General features: G+C 40.1%; 1 pseudogene; it reads right to left on the bottom strand.

Annotated features, from left to right (window-relative positions):
• Positions 1 to 17,522: 17,522 nt before the first annotated feature.
• On the bottom strand, positions 17,523 to 18,256 carry LOC145029071 (nuclear transcription factor Y subunit B-1 pseudogene; annotated as a pseudogene).
• Between the last annotated feature and the right edge of the window lie 726 nt (positions 18,257 to 18,982).

Below are 18,982 nucleotides of genomic sequence, written 5' to 3'. Positions count from 1 at the left end.
GGTCCACACCGAGCCGTGAGACTGGAGGGTCCTCACCAACATGCATGACCGGAGGATCCATGCCGAGCTATAGTCATGAGAAGCTTATTATTTGTGTATGTAGTATTTTGGGGAACTCACTAAGCTTTATGCTTATCGTGTTGTGTGATATGTGTTTCAGGTACTTCTCATGATCGCGGAAAGGCACCGACTTGATAGTACACACTAGAGCGAGATTATTTTTATGATTCTGGGATTGTGATTTTGACTTGTGGATTTGTTGAGATTTGAGATACTTGTGGTTTTTGAGAAAATGAATATGATTTTTATTGTGTTTAAAAAATGAAAATTTGTTTGAAAAATTACGGTGTTACATTGATGGCGGAGATCCCCAAGCTACAGACCACAACGTTCCTCATGTCAGTGGAAAACGAACTCATTAGGGTGTATCGATCCTTGCCCACATATGGAATCTACCCAATCCCTACAGAGCTTCAAAAAAATTATCGATCTAGGAGACAAGCCAAAAAGAGGAGGAGGATACAACCCACACTTCAAAACCTATTCCGAAGGTATCATCTCTTCCTTCCTCATATGCTACCACCTCAGATATTTTTTACTCCATTATCCAATAATCATTTCTAAACCTCACACCACCAACACTTAACCCTCCATCTTTCGAAACCACAACCTCACCCATCCCCATAACAATTATGATCTCATCCATTCCACCCTTACCTACAACTGCCCCAACAACGACCCCTGTTGTAACATACAAAATATTTTAAGCCAAATTTAAACTTTTTCAACCATGAACCCAAATAGTGTTTTACAAAAAATGTTTTCAAAATATTATTCATCAGAGTGTCCCGGAAATATAGTCACATGGATGAGGAGCGGTACAGTCAAGCCTTCGATTTGCCATGATCTCCGGAAGTACCTGAAACAATACAATAAAACTGTAAGCCCGAGGGCTTAGTGAGCTACCCCCAAAATACCAATACTATGCCAATAATACCATATCAATAACAGACAATCAACAACATGCATACTGGGCCTTCGGCCTGACTGGACCGCCCTGCAGGGCCTATAGTCTATTTGGATCTATCCCGAGCCTTCGGTATGACTGGACCGCCATACCGGCCTACAGTCTATCCGGAGCGCTCATAGGCTGTGTTAGCCTTCAGCACAAAGCAGGACCACCTCAACCCAGAATTCAAGCAAATAACCATCTGCGCATAATAACATATACTGGCATAACATATATCAAATATAACTATATCACAGATCATCGATCATAGTAATCTCTCATAACCAGAGCACTGACCTAACTAGGTCACAAACATACCAATCCTAACAAATCATAAGAGCATAACAACATACTGTCTATCCTGATACCGATCTAACTGATCATAACCACATGTAGCATACTATAACCAAGATAACAACTAAAAGGGCCGGTCTTGGTGCCTTAGACCCTATTGATATAGTGAGGATAACTCACCTTCCTAGTAGCTCGGAAATGATACCGCTCACACCTCCAGATATAGCTCCAACCACCTCACCTGTACCCATAAGTGGTCCACTCAATAATCACTCAAAATACCAAAATGCCGTTGGGAGGTATATAGCATCCCACAGTCAATTCAAGTTATTGGTTAATGGTCAACAGTCCATGTTGACCTATTTTCTGAATATAACTCTCTCTGCCTCGAGTCCCTCCTGATTCTAGAATTTCTAAACTCGACTCGCCAAGTCTCCAGTAGACTCGCCGAGTTGATACGCAACCTAGTGCATGGAATCCAAACTGACTCGCCGGGTCATTTCCCAGACCTCGTCGAGTCCATGCGGGACTAATTTGGACAAAACCCTACCCGACTTGTCGAGTCCATATGCATACTCTCATGATCACATGATTCTGAACTACCCCTTTGCTCCAATCAGTAGATCTAGATCCCTAAAGTGCATTAACAACGTAAAGTTGCTAACTTTACGTATTTGCATGACTCAAATTTCACATCTAAGCTTGAAATGGGACTTTACTCATAAAGAAGGGTTCCTTCATGACCCTATTAAGAACTTTATGAACTTAGGGCTCAAAAGAGATTCAGATCTGAAGTTTCAACTTCAGATCTAGCTCCCATACCATAATCTCTTCATAAATAGCTACAGAAAGCCCTAAACTTCACATATGAAAGATTCTAGAAGAAAAGAGGTCAAGGTAACAACTTGTTACCTCCAAAACGTGCCCAAACTGAAGTAGACTCTGGATCCACACGAAAACCTTGATGCTAGCCTCTTGATCTACAATTTTCCTTCACAAAAATCCCTTTCTAAAGCTCTAAAACACTCTCCAAGATCACATACACGGAAATTAGGGTTTCTTGCTCTCAAGGGGCGATAGAGGACAGTGGGAGTCGTTAATGGTCCAATATATGGGGTCCAAAAACCCTGAAAGTTAGGGTTTCCACTGCCAGCTCCTACTCATCGAGTCCCCCATGCCGACTCATCGAGTAACTCATTAAATGACGTGTCATGACCTGCTGCTACTCGACAAGTCACATCGTCAACTCGTAGAGTAGGCCTTAAAACATGAAATCTAATGGAATAATAATGATACCTGATGGTTGGGATGTTACAATCCTCCCCCACTTAACTTAGACTTCGTCATCAAAGTCTACGGTAGTGAATAACTCCAGGTAATGCTCCCGCATCTCATCCTCTGGCTCCCATGTCCACTCGGATCCCCTCCGATGCTCCCATTGAATATTCACCAATGGAACCTCTTTGTTGCGCATAACTTTCAGTTTCCTCTCCAAAACAGCAACCGGTTTCTCAATAGAGTTCAGGCGTTCATCAACCTGAATGTCATCTAGTGGAACCACTGCCTCTGGGTCCATAGTGCACTTCCGCAATTGCGAAATATGAAAGGTTTTCCGACAATTCCAACCTGTACGCCACCTTACCAATCCTGGCGATGGCCTTGAATGACCCAATATAGCGGGGGCCCAACTTTCCCCTTTTTTTAAAGCGAATCACGCCCTTCCAAGGTGAGACCTTCAAGAGTACCATGTCATCAACCTGAAACTCCAAATCCGATCGGCGTCTATCAACGTAATTCTTTTGTCGTCTCTGGGCGGTCTGAAGTCGCTGCATGATCTGCTGAATCTTTTCGGTAGTCTACAAAACTACCTCCATCCGACCCATTACTCTGTGTCTAACCTCTCCCCAACAGACCGGGGTTCTACAAACAACTCAAAAGGTGGGGCACCAATACTAGAATGATAGTTGTTGTTGTAAGAAACCTCTGCAAGAGCCAGATGGGAATCCCAACTCCTTTCGAAGTCAATAGCACACGCCCTCAACATATCCTTGAGGGTCTGAATGGTCCGCTCGTTCTGCCCTTCAGTCTGAGGATGAAACGTTGTACTAAAGTGCAGTCGCGTACCCAGTTCCTCATGGAACTTCTGCCAGAAACGGGAGGTAAACCTGACATCCCGGTCGAAACGATGGAGACCGGAACTCCATGGCGAGAGACAATCTCGCGAACGTATATGTTGGCCAATTTCTCGGCCGACGAACTCTCCCAAATAGCCAAGAAATGGGCACTCTTGGTCAACCGATCCACGATGACCCATATAGCATTGAACCCCTTCACCATCCTCGGCAACTTCGTAATGAAGTCCATAGTGATTTACTCCCATTTCCACATGGGAATTTCTAGAGGCTGCATCTTACCATGCGGCCTCTGATACTCGGCCTTGACCATCCTATAAGTCAAGCACCTCTCGACATACCAAATGATTTCTCGCTTCATACATGGCCACCAATAACTCAAACTCAGATCACGGTACATCTTGGTGGCCCCCGGGTGTATAGAAAAATGAGACTTATAAGCCTCTTCCATTACTGTCTGCCTGACCCCACCAGTCATCGGAACCCAAACCCAACCTTATCGGGTCAATAATCCACAGCTATCCTGAACAAACAGGGCGCTCTCGCCCTTGACCCTTTCCAACTTCCAGTTCTCTGGCAGTATGCCCTCAATCTGGGCATCTCTAATCAAGCTCACAAGCGGGGAATCCACCGCTATCCTCATGCACCTTGCTTAGGTAGAAGACCCAACTGACTTGTGACTCAAAGCGTTCGCAACCACATTCGCTTTACCGGGGTGGTAAAGGATCTCGCAGTCGTAGTCCTTGACTACATCCAGCCACCTATGCTGCCTCATATTCAGGTTTGACTGATCCATGATGTTCCTCAAACTCTTGTGATCTGTGTATCTGGTACAACGGATCCCATATAGGTAATGTTTCCAAATCTTGAGAGTGAAAACCACCGCTCTCAAATCCAGATCATGCGTAGGGTATCTTGTCTCATGCGGCTTTAGCTGCCATGATGCATAGGCTATCACTCATCTTCTCTGCATGAGAAATGCCCCCAAACCTGTGATGGATGCATCACATAATAGTACAAAATCCTCAACTCCCTCGGGGAGTGTCAACACTGGCGCCTCGTACAAACATTGTCGGAGGGTCTCAAACTCCCTTTGCTCCTCAGAGCCCCACCGAAAGTCCACCCCCTTCCTCGTTAGACGAGTGAGGGGTACTGCAATCTTGGAGAAATCTCGAATGAATCCTCTATAGTACCCTGCTAATCCCAAGAAGCTCCTGACGTCTGAGTGAGATTTTGGAATCTCCCACTGCATGATCGCCTCAACTTTGGCCGAATCGACCAAAATCCTCTCTTGGTTAATGAGGTACCCAAGGAATTGGACCTCTCGCAACCAAAACTCACACTTTGAGAACTTGACATAAAGACGTTCTCGCCTCAAAACTCCCAATAGCTCCCTGAGGTGCTCCTCATGTTGCTCTCGGGTCTTGGAATACACCAAAATATCATCTATGAACACTATGACCGAGCGATCAAGCATCGGTCTGCAGACCCGATTCATCAGATCCATGAACACTGCAGGCACGTTGGTGAGCCCAAATGACATCACCACGAACTCGGAATGAACATAATGGGTCCGAAACGCGGTCTTCTCCACGTATTACTCTCTCACCCTGACCTGGTGATATCCGGATCTCAAATCGATTTTGGAAAACCAAGATGCACTCTGCAACTGATCGAATAGATTATCTATCCTCGGGAGTGGATAATGGTTCTTCACCGTTAACTTGTTCAACTACCTATAATCAATGCACATCCGGTGCCAACCGTCCTTCTTCCTGACAAAAAGGATCAGTGCTCTCCATGGCGAACTACTCGGACGAATAAACTGCTTACCCAACAGCTCCTACAATTGAGATGACAACTCCTGCATCTCTGGCAGTGCCAAAAAGTACGATGCCTAAGCGATAGGGGCCGCACCCGACACTAGATCAATCCCGAACTCCACCTGCCTCTCCGGAGGCACTCCAGGTAACTCCTCCGAAAACACGTCAGCAAACTCTCTAACCACCGAGACCTCTGAAACTGAAGTCTGATCCCTGACCCGCGTATCCACCACACACACTAAATAATCGGCACATCCGTGCTGATATACTGCCGAGCCCTGGCTGCCGAACAAAACCCTGATCTTACTCTGGTGCCCTCACCATATACCACCAGTTCTCCCCTACTTGGGGTTCGAACTACTACTCGTTGTCCCTCATAATCGATCATGACACTAAATCGACTGAGCCAATCCATCCCCACAATCACACACACTTCATCCATGGGAATAGGAATCAAATCTATCGGGAAGGATACCTCGAAAATCTCCAACTCAGATCCCCAGTATACCGAAGAAGCAGAAACTCCGTGTTCCTTGGCGATAGAAACTCGCAACGGACACTTAAGCTCATCCACCGGCACACTGAACCCCCTACCGAAAGTCTGAGATACAAACGACCGACTCGCCCCCGATTCGAATAAATCCAATGCAGGCAAAGAGTTCACTAAAAACGTACCTAAACATAGGTACAACAACTAAGCATAACACATATATGATAACTGAAATAGAGAATAGAAACGTACCAGCAACCACATCTTGTTCTGCCTTGGCCTCCTCGGCTGTGAGCTGGAAGGCATGCCCCTGAGCCTTTGGAGGCTCCGCCTTGACTGGCCTTCCATCCGCAATCCTCAACGTAGCCGGTGCGGGAACCTGCACCGACTTGGCGGCAAGCTGCGGACAGTTGGTCTTGACATGACCAACCTGATGACAGTGATAACTGATATGTGTATTTTTAGATATATTTTTATGCACTTTATCTTAATATTTTGGCCTTATTTATTCTATTTTAGAACTAAAGAGTACTCATAATACTTTGAATTATGTTTTGTAGCTATTTGTTGTCAATAAAGCACAAAAGAAAAGACTGAAGCGGAAACCGGGCTTAGAAGTTAAAAGAAAGAAAAGGGGGCTGAGGTCGCGGTTACGCCCCGCGTACCTTAAGAGTACGCCCCGCGTACCTGCTTGCACCGGATATACATGATCGCGTGATTATCTGTATTACGCGCCGCGTAATCCTAAGTATGCCCAGCGTACTTAGGTCGGCCACAAGGATTATAAATATCGATTTTTAGCTAACCAGGAGGGGGGATTCGACTTCTAACCTAATTTAGTCGACAATTAACTTCTGTTAAGCCGTTTTGAGGGTCTAGAAGGCGGCCGGAAGGCCGTTAAGCTAACGGGAGCAGAGATCTGAAGGATTGGAGAGCAGATACATGTCGGTAATCATATGGATTGCTAACGCGACCATGTTTAGCACTTCCTTATGGTACTTTTTGTATTTAGTTTCTGATTTGGGTGTAAAAACCTTTTACTTTGTGTTTATGATTGAATGAAGTTTTGATTCTTAGACTAATTGTTATGTTAAATAATTTATTTGTGTTTAATTTATCTTGCCAAGCTTGTTCAAAGATCCTCATGTGTTAATGATGATTATTTGCTGTTAATTGTTAAGTGAATTAAGTTGTATGAAAACCTGCTTGATTTGCTTGTCTCTTATGATTTTCGATGACCATTGAGAATTATAAGACTAGAAATAACGAATGTGAAACTAGGATTAACATGGGAATAAGTAAGTTAATGTGTGAGCCTTGTTTGATGACCATCAACAAGAGGTTAATTAAATGTTTAAATTAACTAAGTTTACAAGTCTTGCTTGATACGAACTGAACACTAGGAAGCATGTTAGTTTAATCAATTGATCACTGTTTGAATTAACTTGTTTGCTAAAGGATTAGTTATAGTGAACATGAATCTAATCAATTTAGGAATCGGTGAACATGAATAAATGAATTTGTGTATGCAATTGTTTATGTTTTCAAGGTGGAATTTGTCTAAACCAAAGTACCTAAAGAGATTTGTTTTTCCTGTTAGTTTATCGAGAATGGTTAATTAATTACTAGTTTGAGATTTATTAAATTATTCTTTTCGTGTAACCTGTAACCTATAATCAAATATATTAAATTAATCCACCGTTCCCTGTGATCGACACCCGACTTACCTAAGCTATACTGTAATCTGACTAGGTACACTGCCTATAAGTACATAGTTAGTCTAAGTTTGTTAGGTTATAAATATTATAGTCAAGACCCACAATTTGTCATAAGTGTGGGGTGCATCTTTATTAGAGTTGTTTCGATGCAAGGAAGAAATATCGTTCCGACTGGCACGACGTGGTTGACACTTTCCCACGTCATGGTTATTATACATTGCATCTAATTGCAATATTTTGTACCACATTTTCGAAGATGGCGGTCTTGATTTTATTTTTCGGCATATTCAGAAGCAGCAGTTCCGGTTTTCAGTTTTTCAGCAGTATTTGAAGCAACCTGTAGCAGCCCCATTCGATCTCGCCACAACTACCCAGGGGAGTCTGTTCCTTTTTCTCCCTTTTTATGTTCTTAATTTGTTTTAAGCATACAATGAGGGCATTGTATGAAATAAGTGTGGGGTAGGGGGTCGGTAAAAGTAAATTATAAAAATATAATAGTTGGAAATTGCTAGATTTAGGGAAATTTAAAAATTTAAAAGAAAACTTGAAATAATAGTTTAATTTAGAAAAATCTAGTGATAATTTAAAATTTTGCTAATATTGTATGAGATGATCCGATGAGAACTCAAATGTTTAGTTAAGCCAATATACGTTAGAGTGCATTTGTGGCTTCCCTTATTTTAGTGAAATCATGGAACAAAAACATAACCCCGCTCGTTTTGAAGGATGCAATATGTTTAGCAGCCTAAACCTGAAATGTATCCAGGAAAATTATTATCATTAACCAATAAAGGTTGAGGTTGAGCGCCTCTGCTTAAGCATGTAGGTTTTGAGTGAAAAAAGAGAGGTACATGTAAAAAAAAAAAGAGAGAGAGAATTACGAAAAAGTTTGAAGAATTTTGGAGCAAATAAAGTGAAGATCAAAAGATCAAAATTCTGAAGAAATCCAAAAAGTTGAAGATACCAAGAAATCAAATCAAATAAGGTGGTGAATTCAAAGAAATCAAAGATCAAATTGTTCAGAGAAATGAAGAATTCAAAGAAAGCTCCATAGTGGTATCATAAATTGTAATTCTAGATTATGTATGCTTAGGTTGCTCAACTAAAAATACCTTGAGGTTAGGAGGTTTTCTGAGGATGGATTCGGAGGGTTGCATAAAATGAGCATTGTTCGGAAAAAGTGGGCAAGTGTTTATGAAGATTGTGAGTATTTAAAGTATGGGGGGGTACTTAGGAAAATTTTAGACACAAATGCATGTGTTGAGGTCTTGGCATAATGGCTGAGTTTTAAATGGATTGTTTAGTGCGATATTGGTAAAATAAAAGTAAATTTGCTTGGGGGCAAGCAAAGGCTAAGTGTGGGGTATTTTGATATGTGTATTTTTAGATATATTTTTATGCACTTTATCTTAATATTTTGGCCTTATTTATTCTATTTTAGAACTAAAGAGTACTCATAATACTTTGAATTATGTTTTGCAGCTATTTGTTGTCAATAAAGCACAAAAGAAAAGACTGAAGCGGAAACCGGGCTTAGAAGTTAAAAGAAAGAAAAGGGGGCTGAGGTCGCGGTTACGCCCTGCGTACCTTAAGAGTACGCCCCGCGTACCTGCTTGCACCGGATATACATGATCGCGTGATTATCTGTATTACGCGCCGCGTAATCCTAAGTACGCCCAGCGTACTTAGGTCGGCCACAAGGATTATAAATATCGATTTTTAGCTAACCAGGAGGGGGGATTCGACTTCTAACCTAATTTAGTCGACAATTAACTTCTGTTAAGCCGTTTTGAGGGTCTAGAAGGCGGCCGGAAGGCCGTTAAGCTAACGGGAGCAGAGATCTGAAGGATTGGAGAGCAGATACATGTCGGTAATCATATGGATTGCTAACGTGACCATGTTTAGCACTTCCTTATGGTACTTTTTGTATTTAGTTTCTGATTTGGGTGTAAAAACCTTTTAATTTGTGTTTATGATTGAATGAAGTTTTGATTCTTAGACTAATTGTTATGTTAAATAATTTATTTGTGTTTAATTTATCTTGCCAAGCTTGTTCAAAGATCCTCATGTGTTAATGATGATTATTTGCTGTTAATTGTTAAGTGAATTAAGTTGTATGAAAACCTGCTTGATTTGCTTGTCTCTTATGATTTTCGATGACCATTGAGAATTATAAGACTAGAAATAACGAATGTGAAACTAGGATTAACATGGGAATAAGTAAGTTAATGTGTGAGCCTTGTTTGATGACCATCAACAAGAGGTTAATTAAATGTTTAAATTAACTAAGTTTACAAGTCTTGCTTGATACGAACTGAACACTAGGAAGCATGTTAGTTTAATCAATTGATCACTGTTTGAATTAACTTGTTTGCTAAAGGATTAGTTATAGTGAACATGAATCTAATCAATTTAGGAATCGGTGAACATGAATAAATGAATTTGTGTATGCAATTGTTTATGTTTTCAAGGAGGAATTTGTCTAAACCAAAGTACCTAAAGAGATTTGTTTTTCCTGTTAGTTTATCGAGAATGGTTAATTAATTACTAGTTTGAGATTTATTAAATTATTCTTTTCATGTAACCTGTAACCTATAATCAAATATATTAAATCAATCCACCGTTCCCTGTGATCGACACCCGACTTACCTAAGCTATACTGTAATCTGACTAGGTACACTGCCTATAAGTGCATAGTTAGTCTAAGTTTGTTAGGTTATAAATATTAAAATTAATGGGTACTTTCGTGCACATCAATAACATATCCTCAGATCAGCCAGAGTGTGTTGCCCCTGGCATAATGTCCCTCCTTGTTACATTTGTGGCACCCACCACCTGCTCGAAAAACTCTAGAATGACCCCTACCACACTTTCCACAAGTGCGACTCTGCTAACCTCCGGTCCTAGTATCAACGGTCTTAGACCGCTTAGGTGCTAGTTGAGACTGTATCGGAACCTGACGCTGCTCCTTCAGCTACAAATCTATCTCCAACTCACGCCGCCTCGCGGCTTCCTGAAGATCCAAAGAGTATCACAACGTTCTGTAGCAACAAACTGACGGATATCGATCTTGAGCATACTCAGATAATGGGTCATCTGAGATTGCTTGGAAGCAAACTCCGGGAAAACATATCCCTCTTTGTGAACATGCGGGTGATCTCCATCGCCAACTTTCCATCATGCCTCAATGTCAAAAACTCCTGATAGCAAGCCGCTCCCGCTCCACGCGTGGCATGTAGCGGGTGTGGAACATATCCCTGAACTGTTCCCAAGAAATAGTAGCTCTTTGATCATCGGTGTACGACCCAGTCGTCAGTCTCCACCATTCCTTGGCCCCAAGCCTCAGCAGGTTCAGAGCACACCTGACCTTCTGGTCAGTAGGACATGAGCACATGAAGAAACAACCCTCCATGTCAGATAACCACCTCATAGCCCTGATCGCATCCTATGTACCATCAAATGTTGGGAGCTTCGTGTTATTGAAGTCCCGATACTAGAAAGCCCAGCTGGCTCCTCCTCCACCCCCTGCTATTGTTACAGCCGATGTGGCTACCGCGGAAGCCGTCTCTACTAAGGATGCGTAATGCTCATCAAAGTACTCGACCATAGCAGTCTTGATCGACCCAAACATCTTTGGTAGTTTCGCTCGAAACGCAACAACAATCTCATCATGCAGGATCTCCCGAATCCTGGCATCCAACTTCTCTGTCCCTATCTGCACCACTAGCTCAGGTGCAATACGCACATCCGCGCCTCCGCCCCCTGATCCTGATCCTGATCCAGTCGTAAAGCATCTTGTCATCACCATACTGAAAATATACCCAAGACGTCAGATAAACAACATAATATTGGGAGACCAATTTCCACAAACACTAGAGGTTGTGACTTCCTTGCTACGCGTATGGGTCCTGCGCTTTCAGTAGTACGGGCCCATACTACCTTCCAAACCTACCCATATTTGTCTTAAGTATCACCAAAACACCCTAACAATAGACATCAACATAACAAGCGCTCAACCCTCACTCTTAGAGGAAGGTGAAACTATCTCACAACTGGCCTCACGGCTACTCACGACCCATCCATCCATGAAACTTCCACCAACCCTGCAACATTAGCGTATGCTAGCCCCACATAATGTTGGACCCGATAGACTTTTGAATATCCAATCCAACCCTAAGGTTGAATCAAACCTTCTCAAGCTATAAGATCTTGATTATGCACATCCGCGATGCATACACTAAACAACTACAGTAATGATGTCAATTCCATATAAAAGAAACTCTAGGCTAGTAAGCATCATATAACCAGGCAAGTCTATCATGCAATTCCTGAAGATCCCTAGCCTAGCACCAACATGTTGTTCTAACATATCATAACATCAAATATATGTATGGTATTTTGGGGTCTACTTACTGGCTCTGGCTGATCGTACACTCCACATCCTCCATCCCTTATTTTGAAAACCACTTTAACATTTATTCTAAAATTTTCCTTGATTTGAGATCGGATTCACACGAGTGTTCTTCCAATTCACTCAAACCAAGGCTCTGATACCAACTTGTAACATACAAAAAATTTTAAGCCAAATTTAAAAATTTTCAACCATGAAACCAAATAGTGTTTTACAAAAATGTTTTCAAAATATTATTCATCAGAGTGTCCCAGAAAGATAGTCACATGGATGAGGAGTGGTACGGTCAATCCTTCGCTTTTCCATGATCTCCGGAAGTACCTGAAACAGTAAACTGAAACAGTAAGCCCGAGGGCTTAGTGAGTTACACCCAAAATACCAATACTACGTCAATAATACCATATCAATAACAGACAATCAACAACATGCATACTGGGCCTTTGGTCAGACTGGACCGCCTTGCATGGCCTACAATCTATCTGGATCTATCCCGAGCCTTCGGTATGAGTGGACCGCCATATCGGCCTACAGTCTATCCGGGCCACTCATAGGGTGTGTTTACCTTCAACATAAAGTAGGACCGCCTCAACCCAAACATCAAGCAAATAACCATCTGCGCATAAGTAACATATACTGGAATAATAGATATCAAATATAACTATATCACAGATCATTGATCATAGTAATCTCTCATAACTAGAGCACCGACCTAACCAGGTCACTAACATACCAATCCTAATAGATCATAAGAGCATAACAACATACTGTCTATCCTGATACCGATCTAACTGATCATAACCACATGTAGCATACTATAACCAATATAACAACTAAGAGGGTCAACCTTGGTGCCTTAGACCCTATTGATATAGTGAGGATAACTCACCTTGCTAATAGATCGGAAATGATACTGCTCACACCTCCAGATATAGCTCAAACCACCTCACCTGTACCCATAAGTGGTCCACTCAATAATCACTCAAAATACCAAAATGCCCTTGGGAGGTCATCCCACAGTCAAGTCAAGTCACTGGTCAATGGTCAACAGTCCATGTTGACCTATTTGCTGAATATAACTCTCTCTGCCTCGAGTCCCTCCTGATTCCAGAATTTCTCAACTCGATTCGCTGAGTCTCCAGCAGACTCGCCGAGTCGATACGCGACCTAGTGCATGGAATCCAAACTGACTCGCGGGGTCATCTCCCAGACCTCACCGAGTCCATACGGGACTAATTTGGACAAAACCCTACCCAACTCGCCGAGTCATCTCCCAGACTCGCCGAGTCCATACACATACTCTCATGATCACACAATTCTGAAACTACCCTTTTACTCCAATCAGTAGATCTAGGTCCCTAGAGTGCATTAGCAACGTAAAGTTGCTACCTTCACGTATTTGCATGACTCAAATTCCACATCTAAGCTTGAAATGGGACTTTACTCATAAAGAAGGGTTCCTTCGTGAACCTATTAGGAACTTTATGAACTTAGGGCTCAAAAGAGATTTAGATCTGAAGTTTCAACTTCAGATCTAGCTCCCACCATAATCCCTTCATGAATAGCTAAAGAAAGCCCTAAACTTCACATATGAAAGATTCTAGAAGAAAAGAGGTCAAGGTAACAACTTGTTACCTCCAAAACGTGCCCAAACTGAAGTAGACTTTGGATCCACACGAAAACCTTGATGCTAGCCTCTTGATCTACAAGTTTCCTTCACAAAAATCCCTTTATAAAGCTCCAAAACACTCTCCAAGCTCACACTCATGGAAATTAGGGTTTTTTTTGGCTCTCAAGGGGTGATAGAGGACAGTGGGAGGCGCTAATGGTCCAATATATAGGTACAAAAACCCTGAAATTTAGGGTTTCCACTGCCAGCTCCTACTTGTCGAGTCCCCTATGCCGACTCGTCGAGTCACTCATTAAATGACGTGTGTCCTGACCTGCTGTTACTCGACGAGTCACAACGTCAAATCATCGAGTAGGCCTTAAAACATGAAATCTAATGGAATAATAATGATACCTGAATGTTGGGATGCTACATCTGTTCAAACCTCACTACCCACATTCGGTTCCACTTTCCTCAACCATTTTTACCGACTCCACCATTCCCACCACCTCATTAGTATCTACTCAATAAAAAGTCCCTGAATTTGTATCCGTTTCAGAGAAAATGCAAACTTACTATGTCAGTATTGGTGGCTATTCCAAACCAGGCTCACCTCTGCTCCTCCATTTAATGACGATGAAGATATATTGTTTGGAGACGAATAAGAACCTATTAAGGATTTTGTTTTCCAACCTTTCAACCTAAACGTCAACAGTGGCGATGATGAAGCTCCAATGACGAGGGTCAGTTCAAGCAGTTGAATGAGAAGCTTAACTGGATCCTAGAGTATTCCAATGCATTCTCTTCAACAAATCCTCCAAGGACATCCATGATTCTAAAAAGAGGATTTTTGAAGCGACCAGAAATGTCGACAAACTACATCAAGAGGTGAAAGGATTCATGAATGATTTACGAATCTCCTTCGATAAAAACACAACTGATATGATCAAGATGATAGAAGGACTTCATTCATCGGTGAAAGCCAAGAAAGAAGCTCTATCAAAGCTCTGTTCTGAGATCAAGCTTGATAACATCGATATGAATTCAACCATCTCCACAAAGCTTGAGAAATTGCAGAATGACTTGGCAGCAGAAAATAAAATAATGGATACCTTTGATGAACAAACTCAGAAGGTAAAGGTTCTTACCAAGAAGATGAAGAATGCAACCCTCAATATTTCCAACCTTGAAGAAGAGAAATCTTTGGTTAATGGGAAAATTTCGGAAATCAATCAACACCTGTTGCGTATCGTTGAAACTCGTGATTCCTTGTTTATTGTCTCTGTTAGACAGAATCTCTTTGAAAAGCTTCAAATTGTATTCACAATGTTGAATCGACTGCAAAGTGTTTCGGGAAGCAGGGCTTCAGCGAAACAAGGGAGAGACGAGGAAGCAATTATAAAGAATGACACTGATCAGAAGGATAATAAAGCTTCCAGATCAGGAAAAGATAAAGGCAAAGGTGTTTCAGAAGAAGATAATGATGAGAATCCGATATTGTCTTAATAGAAAAGGATTTCTAGAGAGAAAAGAGATAAAGAGCTTGACGACCTCATTGCTCTCAGGAGGAAACTTGAAGCAGAAGAAGTTGAAGGCAAGAATGCGAAATGAATTTTTGAAACTCAGAAATCCTTATTTAATGCCTGGTCTCTTGAGTGTATACATAAAGAAGCCATTGGTGATCCGAATCTCTACTAGCTGGAGCTGACAATCTTTTTCGACATTAATAATGATGTGGAATGTCTGTTTGATTTTCCCATCACCCCAAAAGCATTCCCTTTCAAGTGTTTTGAAAAGATTAAAAAGTCCTTGATCTCAGAAAGTGCTGTAAATTGAAAGCTTTTTTTGTTTTACTTGAAATATGCAAAACCGCAATATGAGACATGGAATTTAAAAAGAATCATGGTGTTGAAGGTTGGGTTGCCAATTCAGACTGAAGACTTCTTAAATATTCAGTTTAAAGGATTTCGAGGTGCCAATCACGTTCTTCATGAGTTCACATTGACTGACTTGCCATTCATGAACCCCTACGATTAGTTATCTCTATTCTACATTATAGGAAAGGATGTTCAAAAATATGAGCCTATTATTCAACACTTGAAGCGGATGATCAAGTGTTATATCCTTGAAATAACGAAAATGGATGTCGAGATTGCTGGCGTTCTGAACAACAGGCCTATTTTGAAGCCAAATGAACAACCAGAAGACATCGAGTACTTGAAGGCAAGGAGTATTCGAAAGAAGCATTGGAACATTGTTTACAAGAGAAAGAAAGGTGAAGTTGTTCAGAACAACATGTTTTTTAAGGGACAAACACCTATACTCGTCAATGACTCTCAAAACAATCTTGTCCTCTGCTAAAGCTCACAAAGCCAATTCTACTACTGATATAAAATGTGTTTCGGATATGATATGTTTGTATTTGTGAGTTCGAGGCTCACTTGTGAAGATTATGCCAAATATCTTTGATGCACAAAGTCGATAAAGAAGACATCCTTCTGATTTGACACAAAGGGTGAGATTGTTAAGTATCTATATTTGTTGTGTCAAATGGTTGTGTTTGGAATTTTTGTGTACATATTCCGATTCCGAAATAGGCCTGTCCATCTTCAGTATCTTAGCTTAGTCGGTCTATATATAGCACATTGTATTCTTTCTTTAGTATTGATCTTTTTGTAACCATCCAGTACTCACATAATAGTTCCGAATTGCGAACTATTCTTTGTACTTTGTTATTGAAGATCGAACTTATTTCATTGTATATCGTTCTTGTTAACTGAATTGTTTTAACATTTCATATTGAATAGAGAATCTATCGGCGTACCATTGCACGACTGTGTTCTCCCTTAGATGTATATTGTATTTTGTATGTTAGAACTTTTAGTATGACTTTTTGTTATGTTAGCCCATTTTATACGTGGCCCATGTAATGATGTATTATTGTACATATCGATCATGGTGGAATAAATTTATGAGAAAATATTAATTATTTCACAGCTAAAACCTAAATAGAGCATAATTAGACGATTTCAAATAATGAGATGTTTTAAATAGCCACAAATTTATATATATATATATATATATATATATATATATATATATATATATATATATATATATATATATATATATATATATATATATATATATACACGAATATGATTATAAACGAATGCCTAAAATAATACTAATTATACGATTTTATGTTTTTCTGATTTGTCGTTTAATAATAGGAATTTTGCTATTAACTAGTAATTACGTTTCATAGTTAATTTATTTTGGATATCTCAAACATTTAAAAGATGTTAAGCTGTTCAACTTTGATTCTTATTTATTATTTATTTATTTTTAATTATTTTTAAAACAGTGTGTTGTTGAATATGAAAACTTTCTAAATGTATTTATCTCATGACCATCTTTAGAAGAAAATGCGATACCCATGCAGCTGCTGCTCTTCTAAGTTCTACCTCATCATCATCGATGACACTCGTCATCAATCATCTGGATATGGAATACATACCATTAACACTCGGATCACGACTCACAAGTTGCTTTTTGAATGTCTGTCTATCAGTGGATTTAGACAAGCTTTACCTATCTCGTGATTCACAAATTAATATGAACGATGAAGCTCTTTAAGGGTTACTTGAAGCAGAAGGGCAAGCTCACGGACAGCTTTTAATGGTGGATACTCATCAAGATATTCTCAGTGGAAATTTACAAATATGAACTGAAGTCTAAGAAACTGTGTAGGATGACAAGATCTAGCATCGGGATTCGGGAAGCAACTTTAAGGAAGGCACTGTTTATAGTAGTGTGTACCGATCTACAAAAATATTGTACACTCAAAAAATATGTTTGGAACAAAATCCCAATATTGTCTACTTAATGATTCATATTCATTGTTTTGAATTTTGATCACAACACCATAAGAAAAATATAATTTGGTTATTATTTAATAGAATTGTTTCAAATTTGTTGTCATTAATTTTGGCCAATTCAACTACTTCAACAAATAATGATATATAAAATACCCAATTTTACACTAAGAGAACAAGAATTAAACCTGAGTGATTAAACCTAGCTCTTCTTAACAAATATAATGATTATTTTGCAAGAAAAACTATAAATATAAATATTAAAAAAGCCCGTTCACTATAAGCTTAATTTATGTATGTAACTACCACTCAAATCCTTGACCATGGGCTGACACAACCATCTTGGCATCATGGAGCTTGACCATGTTAACCAACTCGGCACCATACCCGACTATTTGTCCATGATGCGGATCGTCAAAGCCTTGAGAGATCAGTCTTGTTGGCGTTGAATTCGACACCTGATCATGACCGGTATCGGTACCAATATCAGTATCAGTACCAATATCAGTATCAGTCGGTGACTCAAATGTTCTCGTGTACTTGTTGAGATAACTCTTCAAACTACCAACGTAGTTTTCGAACCCTAGCGTTGTCATGGCCCACAACAGATCATCACCGTTGATTGTTTTTCGCTTCTCTCTCTGACATTTGTCTGAGGCTTCTCCGGTTATGAAACTGATGAACTCCGACACACACTCTTGCACTGTCTCTTTGGCTTCTTTAGATATTTTGGCATTAGCCGGGAGTGATTTTTTCATGATACGACCGACATTGGCTATCGGGAGAAGCCGTTCTTGGTCTTTAGAGGATCCGTCAGAGATGTTGCTAGATGATGGGCTACCGGCCGGGCTGATTTGGGCTCTTTTTCCTGTCATGAAGTTGTTGTGGAGTCTTAAGGGTGTGGGATTATGACATTTTTATAGTGTCAAGAGTTGAGAATAATGAACATTTAAAAAGAGTGCAAAGGCGGTTTGATTTGGACAAAAAATATAAAATAAGTTTTCAATAGAGTTAATATATGTCGGGTGAACGACTTTGATCATTATATTCGTATTTCGATTCGAAATAGTCATCGAAAATATTGTCCAAAAATCATACCTGGTATCTTCTTAGTACTATTTATTATATTAACAAATATTGTGATTGGTTTAATTAGGAGTAAAATGATTAGATATAATAGAAAAAAACGATGGTTTACAAATCTATATTTTTTTAATGAATAATTTAGTTTATTAATAACATGTGAAACCGCCTGCAGAGTCTTTCATATGATAGAATATATAATTTTTTATTTAGTAAAAGATAGTTTATGAAAAAATTGGCTTTATTATACCACCAGTAGGACATTGCTTAAACCAAATTTTGTTTTCGGTATATATGGTGCTCCGTTTTGTCCCATTAAAACTATGTGTTGGTTTATAGTTACCTATATTTAAATCAACTAAATTTGTTGTTATGCAAATGAGGGTAATTTTAGTGTTATCAACATATTTTGGTGTAGTTATTGTTAATAATGAGATAGACTGAGTACCATTTATTAACCGAGTTTGGAGGTGCGGGGTGCACACTCGGTGTGACAAATGTGAACCGGTGAATATGGGGGTCCGGGGGCAGCGCCCCT

Source organism: Lactuca saligna, chromosome 2 (genome assembly GCF_052625555.1).
Source record: "Lactuca saligna cultivar CGN05327 chromosome 2, ASM5262555v1, whole genome shotgun sequence".
Taxonomy (NCBI): domain Eukaryota; kingdom Viridiplantae; phylum Streptophyta; class Magnoliopsida; order Asterales; family Asteraceae; genus Lactuca; species Lactuca saligna.
The sequence above is the reverse complement of the archived record's forward strand: the minus strand, read 5'-3'. Positions and strand labels throughout refer to the sequence as shown.